This window comes from Chrysemys picta, chromosome 20, assembly GCF_011386835.1.
Source record: "Chrysemys picta bellii isolate R12L10 chromosome 20, ASM1138683v2, whole genome shotgun sequence".
Lineage (NCBI taxonomy): Eukaryota > Metazoa > Chordata > Testudines > Emydidae > Chrysemys > Chrysemys picta.
The window spans coordinates 22,562,589-22,585,332 of record NC_088810.1 but is presented as its reverse complement, the minus strand read 5'-3'; the positions used below and the strand labels follow the sequence as shown (position 1 = coordinate 22,585,332).

Sequence of the window (22,744 nt, the reverse complement as noted above, 5' to 3'; positions counted from 1 at the left end):
CTGGGGGACACCGCTATTGACTTCTCTCCACTCTGAAAATGGAGCAATTATTCCTAACCTTTGTTTCCTATCTTTTCATTAGAGTGCTTGGCAATGCTTTCAGGATGATGTAACAATCCTTAACTCAATTTAATGACAACCCTTTTGTTATCTTAATAATCCGGCCTCTGTTTATAAACAAACTCCCTGCCCCAAGGGCTGCAGCTCCTAGCAGCACAGAACTTATCAGTCCACACTCATGCTCCCTGTGGAGCTAGGCCAGGGCATGCCCTGTGAGTGGACCAGGAACCAGTATGGCTTGTGGGTGCTGAGCACCCCCTATTTTTGGGGGGTGAGTGCTTGAACCCCAGAGCACCCACAGAGTTGGTGGCTATGCCTGGATGCCCCCTGGGAATTCAGGCCTTGTAGCACACAGACAGCAGGCAGCAGATGGGGGAGGCGCTGAGCAGGGAACACAAGCTTCTGTTTGACTAGTTCAATCCCACAGAGGCAGAGAACCGGCCTGTCCCACGTATACCCAGCTGCCTCTGCTCCTCCTTGCTGCCTCTGGCACCAGCACGTCTTCCGGGCACCTGCCACCACTTCCTAGGGAAGGGCCTTTTTAAAAGGAAACCCAAGGAAGGAGAATCTGGGTCTGAGAGCATGTGACTGCTGAAGAGAATGAAACACCAGGAGGCAGATGATGCTGAGAATCGTAGCTTTTATTGCTGTGCATCTACAGGAAAAGACAGGATGGGAAAAGAGACCAGAGGGGAAAATCGCCAACACTAAAGAGTCTACAGCACAAGTGTTACAGGATCTCTCCCAGGCACAGGGGATATCCCAGGGGCACAAAGACGGTCAGTTACTTGTTACAAGGGGAGGCATTGACCTCTGGATAGGAGAAGCAGAAACAGTGCGCAGTGTGCGGACAGAGACTGGAAATGTTCCTAGAAACACGCCACACTGCCAGGGGAATGCCAGACCAGCGGAGTCAGGAGGAAGCTACTGCGCGGGAGATTTTAATTTGTTTTCATTCCATAGACATCGGTGGTTCCGTGGGGCCTAACAGAGCTTCTTTTCTTTGCAACAGTGCTGCACAGGTGGGCATTCTGGAGGACACGGAGGGCATGGAGGGCACGGAGGACACTTTTCAGGGCACGGAGGACATGGAGGGCACGGAGGACACTTTTGAGGGCACGGAGGACATGGAGGACATGGAAGGCACTTTTGAGGGCACGGGCATGGACATGGACATGGATGAACACATGTAGTGCACTTCTTCACACAGACTTTGCAGCAGGGATCCAGGCATTTGGTAGTGCACTTGGTCACACAGCATGGAGGGGGCAGGCAGGGCTGTTTGCACTGCTGCTGGTAAGCCATCTTCCTGGGACGTGAGCAAAACTGAAAGACAAAGGAGGCTTCTAGGTTTGCAAAGTGAAGGCAAGCATCTTTATCTTCTCATTAGCATCATGCACCAGAACATGTGCAGCATCAGTGGCTGGTGCACTAGGGAACACTTCTCCAGACAGAGTGTGATAAATGAAGGGGGGGTGGCGGGGTAGCTCCCTTTTATGGACCCAGCCAGCCAGTTAGCTATAAAATCCCTCTTAGTAGTTGTTCTCTACTTGCTTTACCTATAAAGGGTTAAAAGTCTCAATGCGATTCATAGTAAAAGGAAGTGAGTGGGCACTGGCAAAAGAGCCAATGGGAAGGCTCGAACTTTTAAAAATTGAAAGAAGACTCCCCTTTTGTCTGTCTGTTGTTGTTCTCGGGGAGAAGCAGACACAGTGCAACTATGCTGTAAGAAACTTGGGGCCAGGTATAAAAAATCATCGGTATCATACCTAGAAACTACTCATCTGAAATCCCAGATATGTAAGTAGATCAGGAAATGTCTAGGAAGACGTGATTAGGTTTATCTCTTTTATTTCTTTATGGCCTGTGAACTCCTCTGTGCTAACCCCAAATGCTTTTGTTGTAATGCTTGTAACCCTTAAGCTGGACCTCAAGTACATTATTCTTGATGCTTAATCCTTATAAGTGTTTTTTTTTAAATCTAGCAATAGCCTGAGTTGCCAGATGTTTTTCTTTTTTTGCTTGTTTTTAATAAAATTTACCTATTTTAAGAACAGGATTGGATTTTAGTGTCCTAAGAGCTTTGTTTAATTAGCTGATGGCAACAGCTGATTTCCTTAGTTTTCTCTCTCAGCCCTTCCCTGGAGGGGGGCTCAAATTACTTGAGAATACCCCACAGGAAGGAATTCCCAAGTGCACTTTCCTGGGTCCTCAAAGGGGTTTTGCACTTGGGTGGTGGCAGCATCTACCCATCCAAGGTCAGAGAAAAGCTCTAACCTTGGGAGTTTAATACAAGCCTGGAGTGGCCAGTATTAATTTTTAGAATCATTGCGTGCCCCCACCTTCTGCACTCAAAGTGCCAGAGTGGGGAATCAGCCCTGACAGAGAGCATTGCCATTGCAAACTACTTCAGAAAGAACAAGCCCGTGGGAAGATGGACTGAAATCCCATTTTAAAGGCATGTAGTAGGATTAGTAAAATAACCACCGGATAGTTAAGCAAAGCACTCTTGTGAACAGCTAGAAGAGGAAAGCTAAAAATTAAGCCCAGCCATGAAGTTAGCTCCCAATAATGAGAAGGAGACTTACCCAATTCACCTACAGGAGCTAATGAAGATGTCGAGTCGTTTGTGGAGCATTGTGATGTGAGCCTTTTTATATGGTTTCCATGGCCTGGCATCCGGAAACGAGATATCCTAGAGATATGCAAATATGATTTTAATAATCTAACTCGATCCAATTACCCATCCTTCAACTACTTGTTTGCATCGTTATTTTTAATAATTATTTTAAGTGGACACACCTGTCATCTTTGAGGAAATGCTGGTTGTAAGTTCTAACACCTACATAATTCCTATTAGAAAATACAATTCAATAAACTGCATTGTTTGCTTAAAAATGGACTTATATGGAGTCCCATTCCTTCCTTCCGCAGGATCCTGCATCTCCGTCTGAGGCATCTGGTACTGCTCACTGGCAGAGAGAAGATATTGGCCTGGATGGATCTCTGCTCTGATCCACTATGGGTATTTCTCTGTTTCTGCTAATGTACAGCTCCCGTCCATGATACACCACGCATGCCTCTAGGGGCACAGAGCTGATGCTGGGCTCATGCATTCCTTGGTATTTTTAGCAGTAGGACACTCCAAATGCAGCCCACTCACCGCTATTACTCCTGCTAGATTGAATATTGGTCAGGTGTCTCCTGCTAAGGAGCTTGGGTCTTTGTTATGTGACATGGTGTCTTCACCTCGTGGTGCCTTCTTGCTATTTTGCACTGACACGTCATCCTAATCCTAATATTTTCTAATATAGATTGTAAACTCTTGTGCCGGAGGTCCATCTTTTTACGTATGAGATGCCACTGTCCCCAAGGGTGAGAACCATCTCCTGTCCTTCTCCATTTCATCAAAATATTTACATATCTAAGAGGCCATCAATGTGAGTGTGGAATTGTAATTATGCTAATATGGGCTGGGATAAACAACTGTGTTATCCTGTGTACACAGGGGAGTGACTGTTCTGAATCAAAATTCAAGGGTTGAAAGTTTTAATGTATTTTAATCAGAAAATGAGGAGCTTTCGATGATGTATCAGAAATATCATGTTCCCTTTTCACACCTAGTGATTTTCTTTCTTTCTTTTTATTACTTTCAAAAGAAGAAAGAATTTAAAAAAAATTGTGTTTTTTTTTTAAGATTGTCAGCTCTTTGGGAGAGGAATCAAACCTAACAAAATAGGATCTAGGTCAGGGGTAGGCAACCTATGGCACGCGTGCCGAAGGCGGCACGTGAGCTGATTTTCAGTGGCGCTCACACTGCCCGGGTCCTGGCCATCGGTCCAGGGGGCTCTGCATTTTAATTTAACCTTATTTACTTCACATACAACAATAGTTTAGTTATATATTATAGTCTTATAGAAAGAGCCCTTCTAAAAACGTTAAAATGTATGACTGGCACGCGAAACCTTAAATTAGAGTGAATAAATGAAGACTCGGCACACCACTTCTGAAAGGTTGCTGACCCCTGATCTAGGTCCTCTACGAGAATACGAGGAGTTGTGGCCAGATCCTGCCACCTTGTCTCACGTTGAGTTATACTTGGCTCTGAGTCCGTACCAGACATTTCCCTGCGTGCACCTGTGGAGTGAGGTGGTATTTCAACCCAAGAAAGCTGAAGCTCTGCTCCTTGTATTTCTATGACCCTACTTCATGGACTTCCACTTTGAAAGCAGGTGTCCACACTCTGCTTATGAGCTCAGCCCTTTAGGGTCTAGTAGTGAGTCCTGAATAGCCAAATTCTGAGGAAAGGTTAAAGAGAAAGCAACTGTAATACAAGCAGAGTGATTCCAGGAAAATTAATTCAAGGGGAAGTGCTATCAGATCGCAAAGCTTTTTCTCCCTGTGCTTTTCATTTTACAGCTCATCTCTCGCCATTCGATTGTTAGGGAACTAACGATTTTGGGGAACAACAGAGCCTTTAGGAGAGTCACTCCGAGTATATTCAGAGTCCAGGCCATTAGAAATATTTAAGAGTGGTAGACTTTTATTATTTAATTATTTGAATTACTGTACCTCCTAGAGGCCCCAAGTGAGATGGGGAACTCATTGTGCTAGGGGCTGTACAAACACAGAGTGAGAGACAGTCCCTGCCCCAAAGATCTTAGTCTAAACAGACAAAGGGTTGGAGGGGAAAGAGGCATGGGGAGGTGAAATGTCTTGTCCAGGATCACACAGGCGGTCAGTGGCAGAGGCAGGGATATAGTCCAGTTCTCCTGATTCCCAGTGCAATGCCGTATCCAGGAGATCCCTCTAATTATTGTGACTCACTGGGGACAGATTCCTTTATTAGAGGAATCCAGAGATATTTTCCAACCCATCTCATCCAGGGAGGGCCAGGATCTTGGAACCTGGAGGCCCACCTGGTAAGAACAGACGCACTGGAATTCCACAGAGAAAGATACACCCATGTTGACAACTTCAGAGGCTAAGTCACAGTGTCCGAATCCATCTTAACCCACAGGCGGATCACACACCTTCAGGGCCTTGCAGCATGTGAGTCCAGATTGCCTGTTAATTGACTATGCGGGAATAACAAGTGACGCAAAAGGAAGGGGCTGAAAGACGCCCTTGCACGGGCTCTCAATGACCCACAAGTGCTTGGGATTTTTGGTTGGAGGTGTCAGCACAGAGATAGCACCTCCGGCAGCACAGCACCGCCCAGTGCCACACCAGTGCGTTGGTTTGGTATCGAGTCAGAGAAGCGTCACGCATCCCGGCTCTCCTGGTCAGGGCGTGGGATTTCATCTTACCCAAACCTGCCTTCTGTTGAGACCACCGAGGTTTGTTATTCCTGTGGGCACTAAGTGGCCCTCAAAGAGGCTGTGGCTTACCCTCGAAACAATGGCAAGCCATAGCATGCATGGCAAAGACTTGGAGCTCTCATAGGGGTTTGGTGAGGCCTAGTGGATAAGACACTTGATGGGAAGACAGAGGAGCTGGCTTCTATTCCCAGCTCTGTCAGAGACCGGCTGAGTGACTTTGAGCAAGTTAGTTCCCCACCATTTAGATTGCAAGCACTGGTTTCCCACCACGTGTCTGCTCAACCCCTGAGGCAATGCGGCCCCCATCTCAGGGGGGCCTTGAAAAGCTAATGAAATATGAAGTAATAATAATAGCTCTCCTGTAACTTCACCAGCACTGACACACCCTTAGATGAAAGGCTGGCAAAGAGGTGGTAGGGCTTGGCTGATGGGGGTTGAATTATTTGTGGCACCCAGAGAACACTGCAGCATAAGAAAAGCTCAGATGGTCTTTTCTCCTTTGTCTCTTTGTAGGTACAAATATTTGTAAGAAATCACCAAGGCTCAGATGGGAGTTATGACTTTTTTCCATTTTCATACTATGTAGCCAAGCAATTGATTGAAAGATGGTAAAGGAAATACCAGGAGGCAGATGACGCTAGGAACTGCAGGCTTGATTTTAGCACATCCATAATTAAAAGTTGAATGGGAACTGGGAAATTAAAATGATTCCAGCAATGAATATGCAAGAGCCCAGTTGGTTGTACAAAGTGACTCACGAGGGTGTGAGCAATATCTCAAAAGCAGGCAGTTCCATATTACTTGGGAAGACACGGAACCCATTGCAATTGATAAAAGAATGAATGTACAGTGGGAAGATAAAACTCTGGAACCGTCAAAGTAATAACTCACAAAGGCAAGACCAGGAGAACATGAGCTAAACGGGAGGAAGGGAATTAATGACACAGGGATATGGGATTTGTTTTTCACTCCATGGCTGCTGTTGGATACATAACTGCTAACATGCCTGCTGAGCATGTACCACTGCGCTAGAATTCAATGTGTGACAGCTTCCAGGACTGGGGGCTAAACCTAGGGACCCAGAGCTGTATAACGCACCAGTCACAGTATTGGCGGGTTTAGCTCTGTTAGCGCCTAATAACCAGCTACCTCTGTTTCCAGATTAGGAATGGCCAGAGACAAAATAGTGTCTTTCAGTATCATTTCTGAGTTTAATTATCTTCAGTTTCATGTAAGAAATCACAAACCTAGAATGTGTAACTGACATGGACATAAAATGCCAGGTTCTTTGGCTGGCCGTGAATAATTCATTAAATAAGCCAAATTCTAGGAACCCCAAAGAACATTTTTAATTTCAGGGCATCTGAATGCTGGTGCAGTTAAGAGAAAGCTGTAGGGAGAGACTGAGAAAAGGTTTACGCCAAAGTTTCTGCCATCTTTCCATACAAGAAGAAACTAAGCCAGAAGGAGACATCAAATCTAGAATTCACAAAATAATCCCATTTATATTGATAAATCCTGGTCGTCACATGGAGCTCTCAAGAGAGATATTCATGGTGAAAGGTTCTAATGTCTTTAGTGTTGTTGATGTATAACCACTTAAGACTAAACTGTCACGGCACCCACAGAACTAAGTGGATCGTATAGGGCAAAGTAAACGTTTTCTGGGTAGGTAATCCTCTTCTGAGGTTCCTTGGGCCCCAACCGACTCCCTGTTGGAAAAATAAGTTCTCCTACAGAATCTTTATTCATACGTTGTCCAGTCTTTTCTTTGAAATCTCAATGTCCATTGATTTGCTTAAGCCTTGGTATTTTCTCCCAATGAACAATTGTCCATAATGATATTCTGTCTGGGTGAGATCACTTTACCCGTTAAACACCCAAAACATAATGGGATTTTTAAGAAAGCCTTTCAGAATGAGGAGTAGTCACCGGCTTTTGTTTCCTTTGCCCAATTTCACAGGATCACGGAGTTACTTAAGGGATCTCTCTCCCAGGCACAACTGATATCCCAGGGGTACAAAGTCGGTCAGTTCCACAGGATATGGGAAGGCCTTGCTCTCTAGATATTATAGCAGAAACAGCATGCAAAGTCAAGTTAGAGATTGGAAACATTCCCCGAAACCCCTCACAATGCAAGGAGAACGTCAGACAAGCAGACGAAGGAGAAAGCTAAATAATCTGCACATGGGTCTACAACTCGTTTTTAATCCGTAGATGTCGGTGGTTTCTTGGCAGCACGGCTGCACCGGTGGGCATTTTGGAAGGCACGGAGGCACATACAGGAGGGCATGGGCATGAAACCACACACTTAGGAGGGCACGGGCAGGGGCATGGATGCACGCATGTAGTGCACTTCTTCACGCAGACTTTACAGCAGGGATCCACGCATTTTGTCACCCACTTGGTCACACAGACTTTGCAGCAGGGATCCAGGCATTTGGTAGTGCACTTGGTCACACAGCAAGGAGGGGGCAGGCAGGTCTGTTTGCATTGCTGCTGGGATCTTCCTGGGACGTGGGCAAAATTGAAAGACAAAGGAGGCTTCAAGATTTGCAAAATCAAGGCAAACAGCTTCATCTTCTCACTAGCGTAGTGCAGCAGAACATGCAGCAGAATCAGAGGCTGGTACATGAAGGAACACTTCTCCAGAGAGAGCATCGCCTTTGTAAACCACGGCAGAAAGAACAAGCATGCGGGAAGCTGGACTGAAATCCCATTCTAAAGGTCTGCAGTGGGATTAGTGAAATAACCACCAGATACTTAAGCAAAGCCCTCTTGTGAACAGCAAGAAGAGGAAAACCAAAAATTAAGCCCAGCCACATTAGCTCCCAATGACGAGAAGGAGACTTAACCAATTCACCAATGGGAGCAAGTGAAGAAACCAAGTGGACTGAGGGACACTGAGGTGTGAGCCTTTGTATATGATTTCCATGGCCTGGTCTCTGGAAATGAGCTACTCCAGAGGTAGGCAGATATGATTTTCATCATCCTAACTTCCTCCAATTATACATCCTTGAATTGCTTGTTTGCATCATTATTTGTAATAATTATTTCAAGTAGGCACGTGACACATTTGAGGAAATGGAGGTTGGAAGTTCTAACGTCTGATCTATATAATTCATATTAGAAAATGCAATTTAAAAAACTGGATTCTTCACTTAATAAAATGGACTTTTAGGGACGTCCATTCATTCCTTCTGCTGACTCTTGTGTCTTCTTCTGAGGCATCTGGTCCTGCTCATTGATGGACTGGATGGATCTTTGGTCAGCCCCACTATGGGTATTTCTCTATTCCTGCTAAGGTACAACTCCTTCTACAATATACCAGCCATGCTTTATAGACACAGAGTCAACATTGGATTCATGGATTCCTCAGTATTTTTAGAGGTAGGACACTTCAAATCCAGCCCACTCTCTACTCTGTTAGTCCTGCTAAAATAAATATGTGTCAAGTGACTCCTGGTAAGGAGTTTGGGTCTTTATTATCTGACATTGTGTCTTCACTTTGTGGTGGCTTCTTGCCGTTTTGCTCTGCAACGTCATTCTAATTTATATTAACCTAGTATAGGTTTTGAGATTTGTGGTGGGGTCCTTCTTTATACATATGGGATGTCCTCTTGCCAAATCTCAAATTGAGGTTAAATGGATTCACAACAGGGAAGAATTTGACCATTGGCACCCATACGTGTCTAGTGGTGGCCACATATAATCATGGAAGGTTCACCCATTTGTCTTGAACTGCACATCTCAGTCCTGGTTTCCACAGCTCCATCCAATACCCCGAAATCTGAAGTGTGGGGTATTAGAATCCCGCATTTGTTTCGGGTGCCATGATGTTGTAACATGACAGTGATGTGGCACTAGTATGTGAAGACATGTCAGATCATAAAGCCACAAATTCATGCCACCAGGAGTCAGCGGGCATGAATTCTGTATGTAACAAGACTACTAGAATGGAGAGGAGAGGACTGTATTCAGAGTATCCGATTGCTAAATAGGTACTGGGCAACCAGTAATCGCAAGGCCAACCTTATGTCTATAGGAGGATGAGTTGCATATTCTATGGAGATGTTGTACATTAGTGGGAACACTGGAACATGAAAATTCCCATTGTGAATCAAGCCAGCGGTCCATCTGGTGTAACATAATGTCCAACAAGTGCCGTTACTAGCTGCTTCAGGGAAAGTCCGTGAGACTCTGCAGAAGGACTTTATGGATATGAAAAGGTTTAAGGAAATGCATAATTGTCTAATTTTTAAAGGAAAGAATCCGGTTGTTTTTTACCTTGTTTTTCCCATTGTGAATTACAAGGAGAGAACATTAGAACTTACAAACAGCACTTGCTCAGAAATAGTTCCCTGCGCTTCACTCCAATTGGGAGGTTTCTATAAAAAATAATGATACAAACAAGCAATTCAGGGATGCTTGGGTGGGAGCAGGTTTGGGTTGTTAAAAATCACGTCTCAAGGCCTTTGGTGAAGAATTGTTCAGCTGTCTTCCTTGTGACACAGGAGCCATGAAAATCCATGAGACATCATTGGAAAGAAGCAGAATCAAAAAAAGAAAATGGACAAGCAATTCCAGAGAGGGGCTCAAAAGGTGCTGGGAATCCCAGTGCCCATCCTCTAATAAGAGACGTCATAAAAAATAAGAATTCCCATAAATATAGATTTAAAGAACATAGTGAAGGGAAGACAACACCTACTTAGACTGTGGAACTCAATGCCACAGGATGTCCGAGAAGGCCAGAGTGAATGTGTGTGTTGCTAATCCACCTGCTGGATGTGTAACCATGGGAGCAATGCTGTGACATTGCTATTAATTCCATAGTCAAACTGAAAGCAAAAGTATTTAATTCTGCAAACATGCATCAAACTGCAGGAACAGGAATGTGCAAACCTGATTGGTATTAACCTTCCGGGTCTGGAATTCTTTAACCAGCAACAGCAGCAAAGACTCCATCCCTGAGGCCTGCGTGGTTTTCCTTAGCGCCAAATGACTCATCGTAGAAGGCAATCATCCAAAGCAAATAGGGTTGCCAACCTTCCAGGACTGTCCTGGAGTTTCCAGGAATTAAAGATTCATCTTGAATTAAAGATTACATCATGTGATGAAATCTCCAGCAGTACGTCCAACCAAAATTAGCAATCCTAAAAGCAAATCAATCTCTCCACATCTGCATGCCCTCCTAATGTCGGTTCTGAAGACTTTGTTCTACCATTCGGAGTCGTTTTTCCACTGTGTAGGTTCCACCAGAACATTATTCCTCTCTTGCCTTCCACGAGTTCTACATGAGAAGAAAAGTCCACCAAGAAGTTAAATGACTATCCTTTAATAGAGGCAGCAGGGACAGAGAGATCCCTATCCCTTCTCAGCTGGCTAAATTGCTACCCCTCTCCTCATTCAAGGCCTGCAAAAAGTACAGAATTTTTTTTAAATAATCACTTAAGTCACCAACACATATGCCCCTCTGGATTTTCCAGTGTGTCCCATTTCTCTCTTGCTTACAGGACCCAATCCAACAACGGGATCAGGACCCCCATGTGGAACCCCACTGACCTCAGGAGCAGATGACAGGATGTAAGCAATATGGATCAGTGACTGCCTCCGTTTTGTTCACTGTACTATGTGAATAGCAGTGTCAACATGAAGAACATTAAGAACATAAGACCGGCCCTACCAGGTCAGACCAATGGTCCATCTAGCCCAGTATCCTGTCTTCCGACAGTGGCCAGTGCCCGATGCGTCAGAGGCAATAAACAGAACAGGGCAATTATTGAGTGACCCATCCCCTGTCATCCAGTCCCAGTTTGTGGCAGTTGGATGCTTAGAGACACAGCATGCGGTTGAGTCCCTGACCATCTTGGCTAACAGCCATAGAGGGACCTCTCCTCCATGAACTCATGTAATTCTCTTTTGAAGCCAGTTATACTTTTGGCTTTTACAACATCCCCTGGCAATGAGTTCCACAGGTTGATTGTGCATGGTGTGAAGAAGTCAACACTAAAACATGTAGATAATGAAGACACTGTAGAATCACATTTCCCAGGGACTAAAGACCAGTACAAGCCACACCACCTTCCGCTCCAAGTGCAAGGCACATTTCTTTGACTTTGCCGTCTCTAACCTACATTACATAGCCAAATTAGTATTCAAAAGAAACCATCAAAATAACCCTACCACCAAAACTAGATGCTACTCCACACACATCTCCCCTTGGGAAGAGGATGAGAGAAACAATAAGTGGCAGATGCTAGTCACATGACTCAATGCACGACTGGAAGTTACTACAGTGATGAGGGTGGTACAAGGCCTGCATAGAACAGAACACAAGGGGTTTTTTTTGTTTATTTATTTGGGGCTTTCTGAAAAAAAGATCTGCCCCTACTCTTGTTTGCAACACAAGATGGTCCTAAGTACTTTTCATTCCTGCACTTTCACTTACTTTCACAAGCTCCCAGTCTTGCACGCTACCTCCCAAGCCTTTGTGCAATCAGTTTCCACCCCTGCAAAATTCACACCATTCCAAATGCCACCCTGACAATTCCCCAAAACAGTCTTGTTCATCTTGTTTCACAGCAGCCTTTCCCTCCTGGCCCTGGTGCGAGCCCTGCCAACACGCCTGATTCCTGTCCTACATCATACCCGTCTTGCCCAGTCATGCACCCAGTGTTCTGCCAATTCACTTCTGGCCCTGGAACAGCCCCTAAATAGTCCAGTCCTCGATCTCTGCTGAGCAGGTCCGTGCAATTGCATAGTGGTTTCTTGGTGTGGGCAATGAAGTATGAAGATGACATCAGTAAAGTCGTTTATTTCATTTCAGGCCGTGTTTGGATACGTGTGTTTACATGGTGCTGGGCTAATGCTCTCACACGCTATGTCACATTGCCTTTGTTCACAGAAACAGCAGAGCCGTGCTTTTGCAGAACAGTTTTTAACATTATGATCATTCGAATATTTAACATTAAGGTCCTGTGACCAAACACCTAGAGAAACTCAGTGCATGGTCAATGCACTAGTAGTAGTAATAAACTAGGTCAGTTCAAGAACCAGAATCTCTCCACTGACTCCCCCTTCTCCACCGCATTAAGTTTAAACTTCCTGTCCTTGCCTTTAAGGTTCAGTTTCTCCATATCAAACCTACAGATTGCTCCAAAGCTCAGTAAAGTCCTCAGAAATACTCCCATTAACTTCAGCGTCTTGTCACGTCATCTCGACCTCCTTTGCATCCTTCTTCTCTAATCAGGCCCTGTTTATCTCTCAGCCACCTCCAAGCCTTCTGCCAATTTCCTCTCACTTCCAATCCTCAAAGCTCCATCCATCTCCTCATGTAAATCCTTACTTATGGCTCACTTCCATCATGGCCACCAGGCGTGAGTCAATAATCACCATGAGGAGAACCTCAACCATTTTAACTGAACTATCAAGACGAGCCTGTGATGAAACCGAGTAACCGCATAATCCTGCCTCATTCCCATCTCCTCCCTTGTTGCCTCGCACTAACTGAGGCATGTCTAAACGTCTAGCTATCAGAGGTTTTTACAGTGCTCACCGCCCTAGTATCTATGCGCTTCCCAAGCCCATTAGGTCTATAGTGTACTCCATGATTCTGCTCCCTTCCCTGGTAACGGAGGCGCTTCTTGGTGTTCAGACGTCCGATTAGATTGTAAACGCTTCGGGGCGGTGGCCACATCTTTCTATTTGTCCTGAAGCATGGCCAGAGTGTTTGTGGGATGCGACAATGGCATTGTTGTCGTTGGTGAGGCCCTACAGGGCTCAACACTGGTGGTGGAAAGTTAGTGGGGAAACAGACTTGTCTGGCAAAGTCGGCTTTGTTTGCCCAAGTATGTCACGGAGATGGAAACTTTCAGAAGGCAAGAACTAATCATGATCCTTCTTCTCTGACCTTCCTGGGGCCCTTTTGTCCAAGGTCTCAGAGCGCTTTATACACATCAGGCAAGCCTCCCAGCAATCTGGTGAGATGCTAAGAGAAAATAAGCAGCACATAAGCTGCTCACCAAGCGTGCCTGTCCCTACTCCAAATAGTGCCAGTCATTTTAGCCCAGCAAGGCGGCTTAATTCATCATCAAGGAAAATGTAACCTGGTCTGAATTGATCAGAGGAATTTTGGCTAAATGTTGATTTTCAAAGCTGAAAATTTCTTACAACTCTCGTGGGGTACTAATGCAAATCCGTGCTGCTTGGAGTCCTGGTAGCAAAGTTCAAATGGCAAAGCTGGTGTCTACAGGACAATGTCCCAGTTGGAATTTTACCGGTTTTTTCTCCATTGTGCATTTCATTTGTTCAATGACCTTTATAGTGTGTGTGTGATGTGCAGCTGCCTCTGCTGATAAAAATGTGCACAGAAAAGGTATCCCATCTGGAAGCCCTGCTTTAGAGCTTGAAAAGTCATCCTGCTACAAGGGAGATAGGAAAGGCAAGGGAGAAATGAAGGAGAGACAGACTGTCACAAATCACTTCCTTGTGGTGCAATGATCTTAAAACATTGGGAAAGTTTCCCAAGCTAGAGGTGGCTGCAGAATAGTTATTTGACTAATTTTTTTTCAGTTAATTGTCCAATAAATTGTACATACAAATATATTTGACACTCTTAGGAACACAGGAACTGCCGGACTGGATTAGACCGCAGGTCCATCTCGCCCAGTACTCTTTGGCTGACAGTAGCCAAGAACCCAGATGTTTCAGAGAAAGGTGCAAAAACCTCACAGAAGATGATTTGGGAAAATCTTCCCCCCACATTCCTGCTCTCTAGTCTGGCTTAAATCCTGAAGCAGGAGGTTTATTACCCATTCTACATTTTTTCTTATAATTAAGTATAACTCTGGATATTCCTGCGAGCCAGATACACGGCCAGTCCCTTTTGCCATCCAAATCTAGAGACGGATACTAATCCTCAGATACATTTGTGATTCCCCCTCCCCCATCAGAGGGAAAGCCTATGGAACGGGGCATTTTAACCCTGAATATTAGGAAAGGTAACAGAGGAGACTCCTGTCTGGGTGAGAAGGAAATGTCTCTCTCCATCTTTACCCTCTGATTATGAAATGTGGTTAAGCATTCTTGCAGCTAGATAAGCATTTATGTCAAAACTAGTCTATAGAACCCTCGTTTTGAAAAGAGGCTTCAAACACAGACCTCAAAAAAAATTATCCCTACTAACCGCTAAGGCCGTATTTTAGCCAAGCACTTAAGCACAAACTTAACTTTAAGCATAAGTTTGTCCACATGCTTAAGTGCCTTACGGAGCAGCAACCAGATTATCAGCATGCTTTAAGTGCTTTGCTGAATCTGGCCTGAGTCCAGTTATCCTGGGAGAAGTATGCTTATTATGTTCAATATGCTCATTAATACGTGAAAGAATGTAAGTGCATTTACTAGAGGAGTCGACATATTTAGTTAACATTAACCCAACAAATCAGGAATAACAGGGCTTGCAATGGACTAAAAATAACCCGCTGGGATGTCCCGGAAGTAATGAAAAGAAATATTTTATTCTCATTGGTGTGATCCCTGATAATGACACAATTATTATGTTCTCTGCGCTAATGTGCCCCACATCTTATATACCCGAGCTACATGTATTTATCTTCCCTTCTTTGCCCACAAAGATGCAGAAGGAACGATGCAGTAATGATAAGATACATAAAAATAAAACTGCTAAACAAAAATCGAACACAAACCACACTCCGTACTTCAAAGGGATCAGACCAATTGGAGGGGGGACCACAAAACGTGGGAAAGAGGCTGCGAAATTGAATAAGCGTAATAAACAACCCCTTTGAAACAGAAAAGCAGCTAGTTGTTGGTTAAAAGTGGAAAGAGGAATCAACCCAAAGGTTAAGGGGAAGCATATTCCACACTTTCAGGGCCACCAGCAAAAGCAAGATTGCCCAGTGTCCTGAGATAGAGTGTGGGAAACCCTCTGCTGTTTATGAATCTTCTTGAGAGAGTTTTACCCTGATGTTGCAGATACACTAATAGCCAACAGAGGGAGGGTAAAATCACCACTCACTATCCTCAGTGCTTGATAAAGTAGAGCGCGGATGTAAAAAAAAAATCAGTGTTTGCCTATTAATAATAATAATAATAATAATGAAATACAAATACTCTAGGGAAAGAAGTAGTATTGTCTAACCATGTACAGTGTCTAAGAACTTGAAAGATAGAGAAGTGCTTTGAAATGATCCTTTAAGAATGATCCTGCATGACATAGATTGTAAGTTCTTTGAGGCCTGAACCATCTTTGTGGTCTGTGTTTGTACAGCACCTAGCACCATGCTTGGAGCTGCTAGGCACTACTGTCATACACCTAGTAGTAATAATAATCCTTGCCCTTGTTACCCCTTGTCTCTGAGCTCCACTGTATTCAAGACGCCCAAACAATAGGCCGCGGATCAGAGACTTAAGTCTCATTCATGAGATGAAATCCCAGCCCAGGGGCTGAAAGCCATTCCCAGACGAGGGCGGGTGGACGGCCTGTATGAAGTGTATCTCAGTGGGTCTCAGTTCATTGCATAGCAGGTCAGGTGCTGTGCATACCCACTACCACCAGCGCCGTTTGGCCCCCTTGTTGGCAAAGGCTTAGGAACAAGTGGGCACACAAGACTAAACTCCCCTTGGATTGCTCCAGGGAAGCCCTTTCCCAATCAAGGCTGGTGGGTGGGACGTCTCAGAAGTCTGCCCTCTTGTTTCACGCGCCCCATGGATGGAGGACTTAAGAACCCTGTCGTTCTTGGAGCCAAGCCTCACGCACAGGCCACCTCTGTCCTGCATCTCAGAATAAGTGGACAAGCTGCATATATTTAGTGAATTCAGGCCTGATCCTTGCCCTCTTCTGACTCCTCCATCCGCTTATACCTCCCGCTCCTGCAGACTCACCAGGAGAGGTGTCCTGGAATTCTAGAGGAGGGTACACAGGGAAGGTTCATGAGGCTCTGACACAGGGCGCTGCTTAGGTGTTGTGGAAAAGGGGCTTTAGAAATACACAGATGGAACAACCCACTGGAGGACTGAACCCTCATTTTGTGGACCCACTTGTAATAAACCCCCCATGGATTGGAATCCAGAACCTTCTGCATCACACCAAGGACCTCAAGTGCATGAGCTTAAAAGGCAGCTCCATTCGCAAGTAGCAGTAGTATGGCTACACAAAACCTAGCAGCCCCGCCACTCGACAGGCACAAATCAATGGGACGTATGTGCTTTGGGAAATTTTACTCCCTCCGTGTAAAATGAAAACAAATGTATTCCCTGTCCCTAGAGATGGGCTTATGAGTTCTTTCCTGGGAGCTGCAGGGCTTTTGCAGTCAGATACTTGGATTTAAACTTTCTATTTTAAACAATCTGTGTCCAGGTTTTCACTTTCCCTCCAGCATCCACGTCTAAATGAGGTCCTAAAGTTCCTGGCTGAGCGGTAGCATTTATTGTCACATCAAGTCAGAGGCGCAAACAACCATTATTTTCACTATTGTGAAGAAACCTTAGCAGAGCTGGTATTCCGGAGAAACCGGTTTGTCTGCAACCCCAAGCTACTTCCCTCAGCGAGCCCAAATGATCATGCCATTTTTTCTGTCAGATACATCTTTAAAATTGTTGCTATTTATTATGTAGCATTTGCTAAGTAAACAACCCATTGCTACAGACTTGCTTCTTCACCAGCCACACCTAGCAACTTTTATCCATGGCAGCGACAAATCAGCGTGACAAAGACAGCAGAGAGAAATGTACATAAGAATGGCCAGACTGGGTCAGACCAAAGGTCCATCTAGCCCAGTGTCCTGTCTTCCAGCAGTGGCCAATGCCAGGTGCCCCAGAAATGTGTCTCACCTGCTTCAATTCTGTTTGATCCCACCCTATTCGTCTTTCCCATCAACCAGGCCGTCCACTGTGGGAAAACACGAGTGTACGTGTCAAAATTAGACACACAGCCGCTCCCCTCCTGCCCTCAATTTTCTAAATTAGAACAATAATGATGCATTTCTAGCACCTCCCTGTCCTGGGGATCTCAAGACAAGTGTCATCACTCAAGCAGTACCGCCCCAAAGGTGCATTAACCTCCCAGTTCCTCAGTTTTCCCTCTGTAAAATGAGGCTAAGTGTATCATCTAAAGTCACACACTATGTCTACCAGGGGAGGTAGGGGTGTGATTCCCTGCTCATGCACTCAAACCATCAATATAACCATGGTGGCACAGGCAGCAAAAAGCAATGGCATGGACTAGCCATGCTGAATATGTACCCACAGGTTTCCCCCAAGCTCGTATTCGCCCCAGGTAGCTGGAGTATGTAATCTGTCCCATGCTGACTGCAAATGTAAAAAACTTGCCTCAAGGAAATACTCTTTGGCATTCGTGTTGCTTATTCCTGTTCTCCCGAGGAACCCTAGGAAACCAGAAACATCAGCCGTGCCGGTGGCACAACGAGCCGTAATCTGCAGACACATTCTCGGGGAGAGAGATCTATTTGTACAGCACCCAACCCATAACTAGGGCTTCCTGGGCGCTCTCTCAGGACAAACAAATGATCATCGATGAACTCAGCATGACAACGTGAGGGTCTCCAATCAGGGCTTACCTCCCTGCCCCTGGAACGTAAAGCTCCAGTCTCAGGGAAATCAACTCTCTCCCAGCACACTCACCTCTTCATACAAATCAACAGACTCAGCCATATCTCCCCATCCTCAGACAACCGGACTGGCCTCCCCCTTCGTAGCAGGACCCAGTTCAAAGTCCCCTACCTGGCTTGCTAGAAACCCTGCATGGATTTACTCCTGGGTTTCAGGTGTGTTTCTCTCTACTCCCCCTCCCTGGCCTCAGTCCGCTTTGTAACTCTTGCACACAATTTCACTGTTGGCAGAGCTTTCTCCTCCAGCTGCATCCGACCTTCTCCTTCTCATTTCAAAACCCAGTTGAAATATATAAAGAATTTTCTCCTTGGCCTGCACTTGAATTTCTCTCTGTGTGTTTCATGATTTCTCTCTGTCCATGCACTATTTGGCTTCTGTAAGATATTCAGGGATGTGGTGTGTATTAAAGACCCTATGGAAAATAAAACTGTGTTATTGTCTCTAGTTCTTTCCATCAGAATGCTCCTCCCAGCTTGGAAATCACTTCAGACGTGGGCCAGGCATTTAACTAGCAATAACTCCAGTAAAATTGTCACAACCTACCTCCCTTCTCAGTACACTCTCGCCAATTATACACCACCCACGTTACAGCTTAATGACAAGGTTCGCAGCCAAATATTTTGAATGTTACAGAGGAAAGAGGCCTGGGTAGGTGTATAATCTGGGGAAATGTAAGCCTCTCTGAGCTCCAGACCACGATCCCAATGTTCATTAATAAGATACTGTCTGTCCTTCTAAGCTCGGAGTTGTCTTGACCCTAAAACTCGAGCTCTGTATAAAGCGTTGGTGGTTAACAGAAATGGAATGCAGCACCAAGTGCTATGCATCTTAGTAACCATTCAAAGATCTTGAGTGCTGTTTTGTTGCTAAGTATCAGCGTTTTCCCGCTGTCGTTTCAATTACAGGGACAACACAGGCTCCATAGCAAAGTTTGTTCTTGTTTCTAGTTCTGTTGCAACCCAGCAACAACAGTATCATATTTAACAGGGGCTTCAAGTCTGCTTTATCAGCGTCTCTCATCCCCACAACCTGTGCTGGTTTTCACCAAGTTTGGCTCCTAGAAACAGCTGTCTGAGAGAACCCACGGTGAAATTATAAACTTGATTTGAAACGGTGCATGCCAGCCAGGGCAAGGACGCTCTCTTGCTCTGGGTATGTGCAGCTCCAAATAGAATGGGGCCCTGAGCTCAGCTGTGGATTTTCTACACACTAACATAAATCAAATAATTCCACTAACAACAAAAGTGGCTTTGCCTCCGTGACCAGTCATACAGCTCCTCTGACAGTTTAACTTAGTGTTGGCTTGAACCCTAGAGCTCAGCATTCACACCACCCCCTTGCTCCACATTTTCCTCTGAGGCTCATCTTGTGTTCCCTTTTTATGTTCCCCTCCTACCCAATTAGTAAGTCATTAAGAGGCACACCTGTAGTGATTTCAATCCACCCCATTGAAACCATTTAACCCTTTCTGTTGCTGGAGGGGCATTTTGTTCCTAATGCTGTTTCTAATACAGATTCTGGAGCTGAATTACCTTAGGTGATTTGGGCTAGTGGATAGCACCCTGGACTAGGAGATACGAATTCTATCCTTGGCTCTCTTCTTGACCTAGGGCAAATCTTTCCCTTACTTGGTGCCTCAGTTTCCCCATCTCAAAAATGGGGATAATCACAGTGCCTTCCTTTGTAAATATCTATTGATACATATTATTATTATTTCTTTTTCCTCTCAAACAAAAATGTGTACTTAAAAATTGTAAGTATTTCTGTAGTGTTTAAAATAAAACTCTCTAATTAGCCATTTGTTGGCTAAAGCAACGATGCTCAAAAATAGGACCCTAAAGTGGGGGTCCTACTGTGAGGATCTTGCCCCCAAATGCCTAATAGTACATTTTAAAATTGCACTTAGTTTGTAGCAGCTTCTAATAGAGATATTTAGGGAGTTATTAAAACTTAACTTCTTAACCCAGTGAGATAAGTTTGCTGGGACTCAGTCCAGGTCGCAGTGAACGAATGGACACATTATAAAAGCCAGTAGCAACTGTATGGACAGTCCAAGTGGAAAGGCAGAAGACTGACGTCCATTGAGAATGAATTCTCTGCTTGCTCCTAGAGGGAGTTCCTCCTGGGCAGAGCGGTAGCAAACGGCCAGGGAGGAGCTCAGAGAAGAGATGCATTGCCACTGTCTTTGCTGTCTGCATTGTCGGCACAGTGGGTTTGCTTCAGCTGCTGTGCTGACGCTGGCACTTGGAGGCTTGATCCAGCGTATTCCGTGCCTCTACAGTACAACAGAGCTGTTGATGGAGAGAGTAAGTCACGTCCCTGCTATGTGCCTCAGTTTCCCCATCTGTAATGATTATACTAATCTTTCTATGGCTGGGAAGAGCTACCCATTATTATTATGCACAACATTTCTTTTCACTGTCGGCAGCTGTCACTCCGCCTTTAGCTGATCTCGACGAGGTGTGCCAGGCTGCTGAAAGTCCTGGCTGCTATATATCGAAACTCCCAGCTGGTGACACTCTTTGAAAAGCCGCCTTTAAGCCTGTCCAGGCAGACGCTTGAATTATGGCCAGCTGCACTGTGCACCAGAAAGAGAGGTTATAATTTGCACCCCACTGTTAGCTTCAGACATGCTAAACAAAGGGGTTTGTCATTCAGTAATACGTGCAGTACAAGACTTAAAATCCTTACCGACTGATCAGTGTTTGTTTCATTGGCATGCTTAGGATGCTTTGCTAGAGAGGCCCAGAAGCAATCAAATGTTTTAGTATAAAAAACCCCACGGGTAATTAGGCCTTCGTGGTTCTCACTACGTCCCCGCAGCCCCTTGGAGTCTCCCAGAGAGGACAGGGATACCTCTCCAACGTCTTCTGCTCTAAAGACACAGGCCACCAAGATGCACCAAGTGTTTTAGGTGGGAGTCAGGCACCTAAATACATCTGTGGCTCTGGGCCACGATCCCATGGTACTTGAGTTAAAGGAGCATTTTGACAAAGTGGTAGCAGAACGGGGCCTATGATGGATAGTTAAGCAGTTCTGATTCTGTCCAGCAGGGGGCAGAGGCGAGACACCCAGTCACACTAACCCTCTTATTGTTATGGCCTGGACTATGATTGTTTCCTTGAACCCACTGGACTCCAGATACCCGGCTTTGAGCCTGAGGGAAAAGGGCTCTGTTAACTTGCTTTCCAGCACGTGTATCACTGTTCTCTACTGAAGCAGCCAAGTTTATTTATTACATTATTTATTTATTTATTTGTGTTTCTAGGTGCTATCCTAGGAACTCCACCCATAGACCAGGGCCCCACTGTGCGAGGTGCAGAACATAAAGGCAGACTCTGCCCCAAAGAACTTACAGGCTTAGCCCTCTGCTACCAAAAGGCCAGCCCCTCCTTCGCACTCAGCAGTACCCTATTCCACAAAGACACCCATTGACTTCAGTTGGACGACTCCTGGTGTCAGGGCAGCATGAATAACGGAGCCACAATGGTGTTTCCCTGCCTATGCACAGGCCTCTGTATTTTGCAGCAGATGGGCCTCAGTTCTGATTCTGTTGCTCTCTTCCCCCATAGGTAGTCCGGGAAGTTGACTCTCCCTCTACCCAGGCTGAGCGGAGGGCTATACAGAGGGCTTCGTTCTCCAGCACTATGAACCCAGCACCTTAAAGGACATGATATAAATGCCTACAGAACACATCAGAGAATCCAGCTGGAGATTCTGACCCAGGGCCTGCAGTGACATTTGCTTCGTAGCTGGTCAGAGCTCAGTGTTAGGGTCTGGTACCGGATACAGCAATACAATAAATTCACCTATTCGATCAACGGTCCTTGCTCAGAATGACTGTCCTGGCACAAGGAAGATGGAAAACCACAGAATACTCCACAGGCCCCATGGGAAGAAGCCAGTTGAATGACACTGTTTTGAACACACCTACATCAGTCCAGTTGCCCGCAGGGTGTTAATTACCCCCCACCTTGATGCTAATGATATCCTTGGGAGACTGTAATTTTGAATGTGAGGTTTTCATGACAGTTACAGTCAGAATAATTCAATGACGCTGGAACAAGTATTTTAGCCATACGTATCTAATCCCAAAACACCTGTAGAGGGAGTATCTAATCTCAAAACACCTGTAGAGGGAGGGACATGAAATATAGGTTGACCATATAATGTGCTCGCAGGGGAAAGACAGAAAGATGCATCCTTCCACAATCAACCCTAGTGCATAGTAAAATAATCCCCTTATTTCTCCAATGCTAAACCACAATGAACTCTTCTTCTCTATACCACTGGCCAAATTCTGCCCTTGGATAGCAATACTGCCTTCTGACTGACGTTGTAATTATTCGTCACCGTAAAGTAACCGCCCGAGATCAGAGGCCCATTGGGCTGTAAAAACACCCGGCAAGAGACAGTCCCTGCCCTAAAGCGATTGCAATCGAAATTGACAAAGGATGGGAGAGGAACCAGAAGGCAAGGGATTTACAGAGGATTATATATCAGGTAATGGCAGAGCTAGGACTTCGTAGCCAGATCTCATATCTCTTAGGCAAGGGTCTGATTCACTAGGCTGCATTGCCTGTTATGGCAAGGGCTGTAAATGAGGGATCACTTTTTTCCCTACATGTTAAGTGGCTGCCCTATATGTGGTGGAATGTATTGATTGTATTTAGTTCTCCATTAGACATTCTCTCTCACCCCCACTCCCGCTCGGC

The 22,744-nt window shown here is 45.2% G+C and overlaps 1 long non-coding RNA gene across 2 annotated transcripts in view; it reads right to left on the bottom strand.

The window, feature by feature from the left end:
• Window positions 1–683: 683 nt before the first annotated feature.
• The window catches only part of LOC135976801 (uncharacterized), a 61,521-nt gene continuing 39,460 nt past the window's right edge, over window positions 684–22,744 (bottom strand). For both annotated transcript variants that reach the window (XR_010594092.1, XR_010594091.1), the window contains 2 exons: window positions 2,649–2,755; window positions 684–1,386 (listed from right to left, as the gene is read on the bottom strand). This is a non-coding gene — a long non-coding RNA (uncharacterized LOC135976801). The remainder of the gene's footprint in view (window positions 1,387–2,648; window positions 2,756–22,744) is intronic.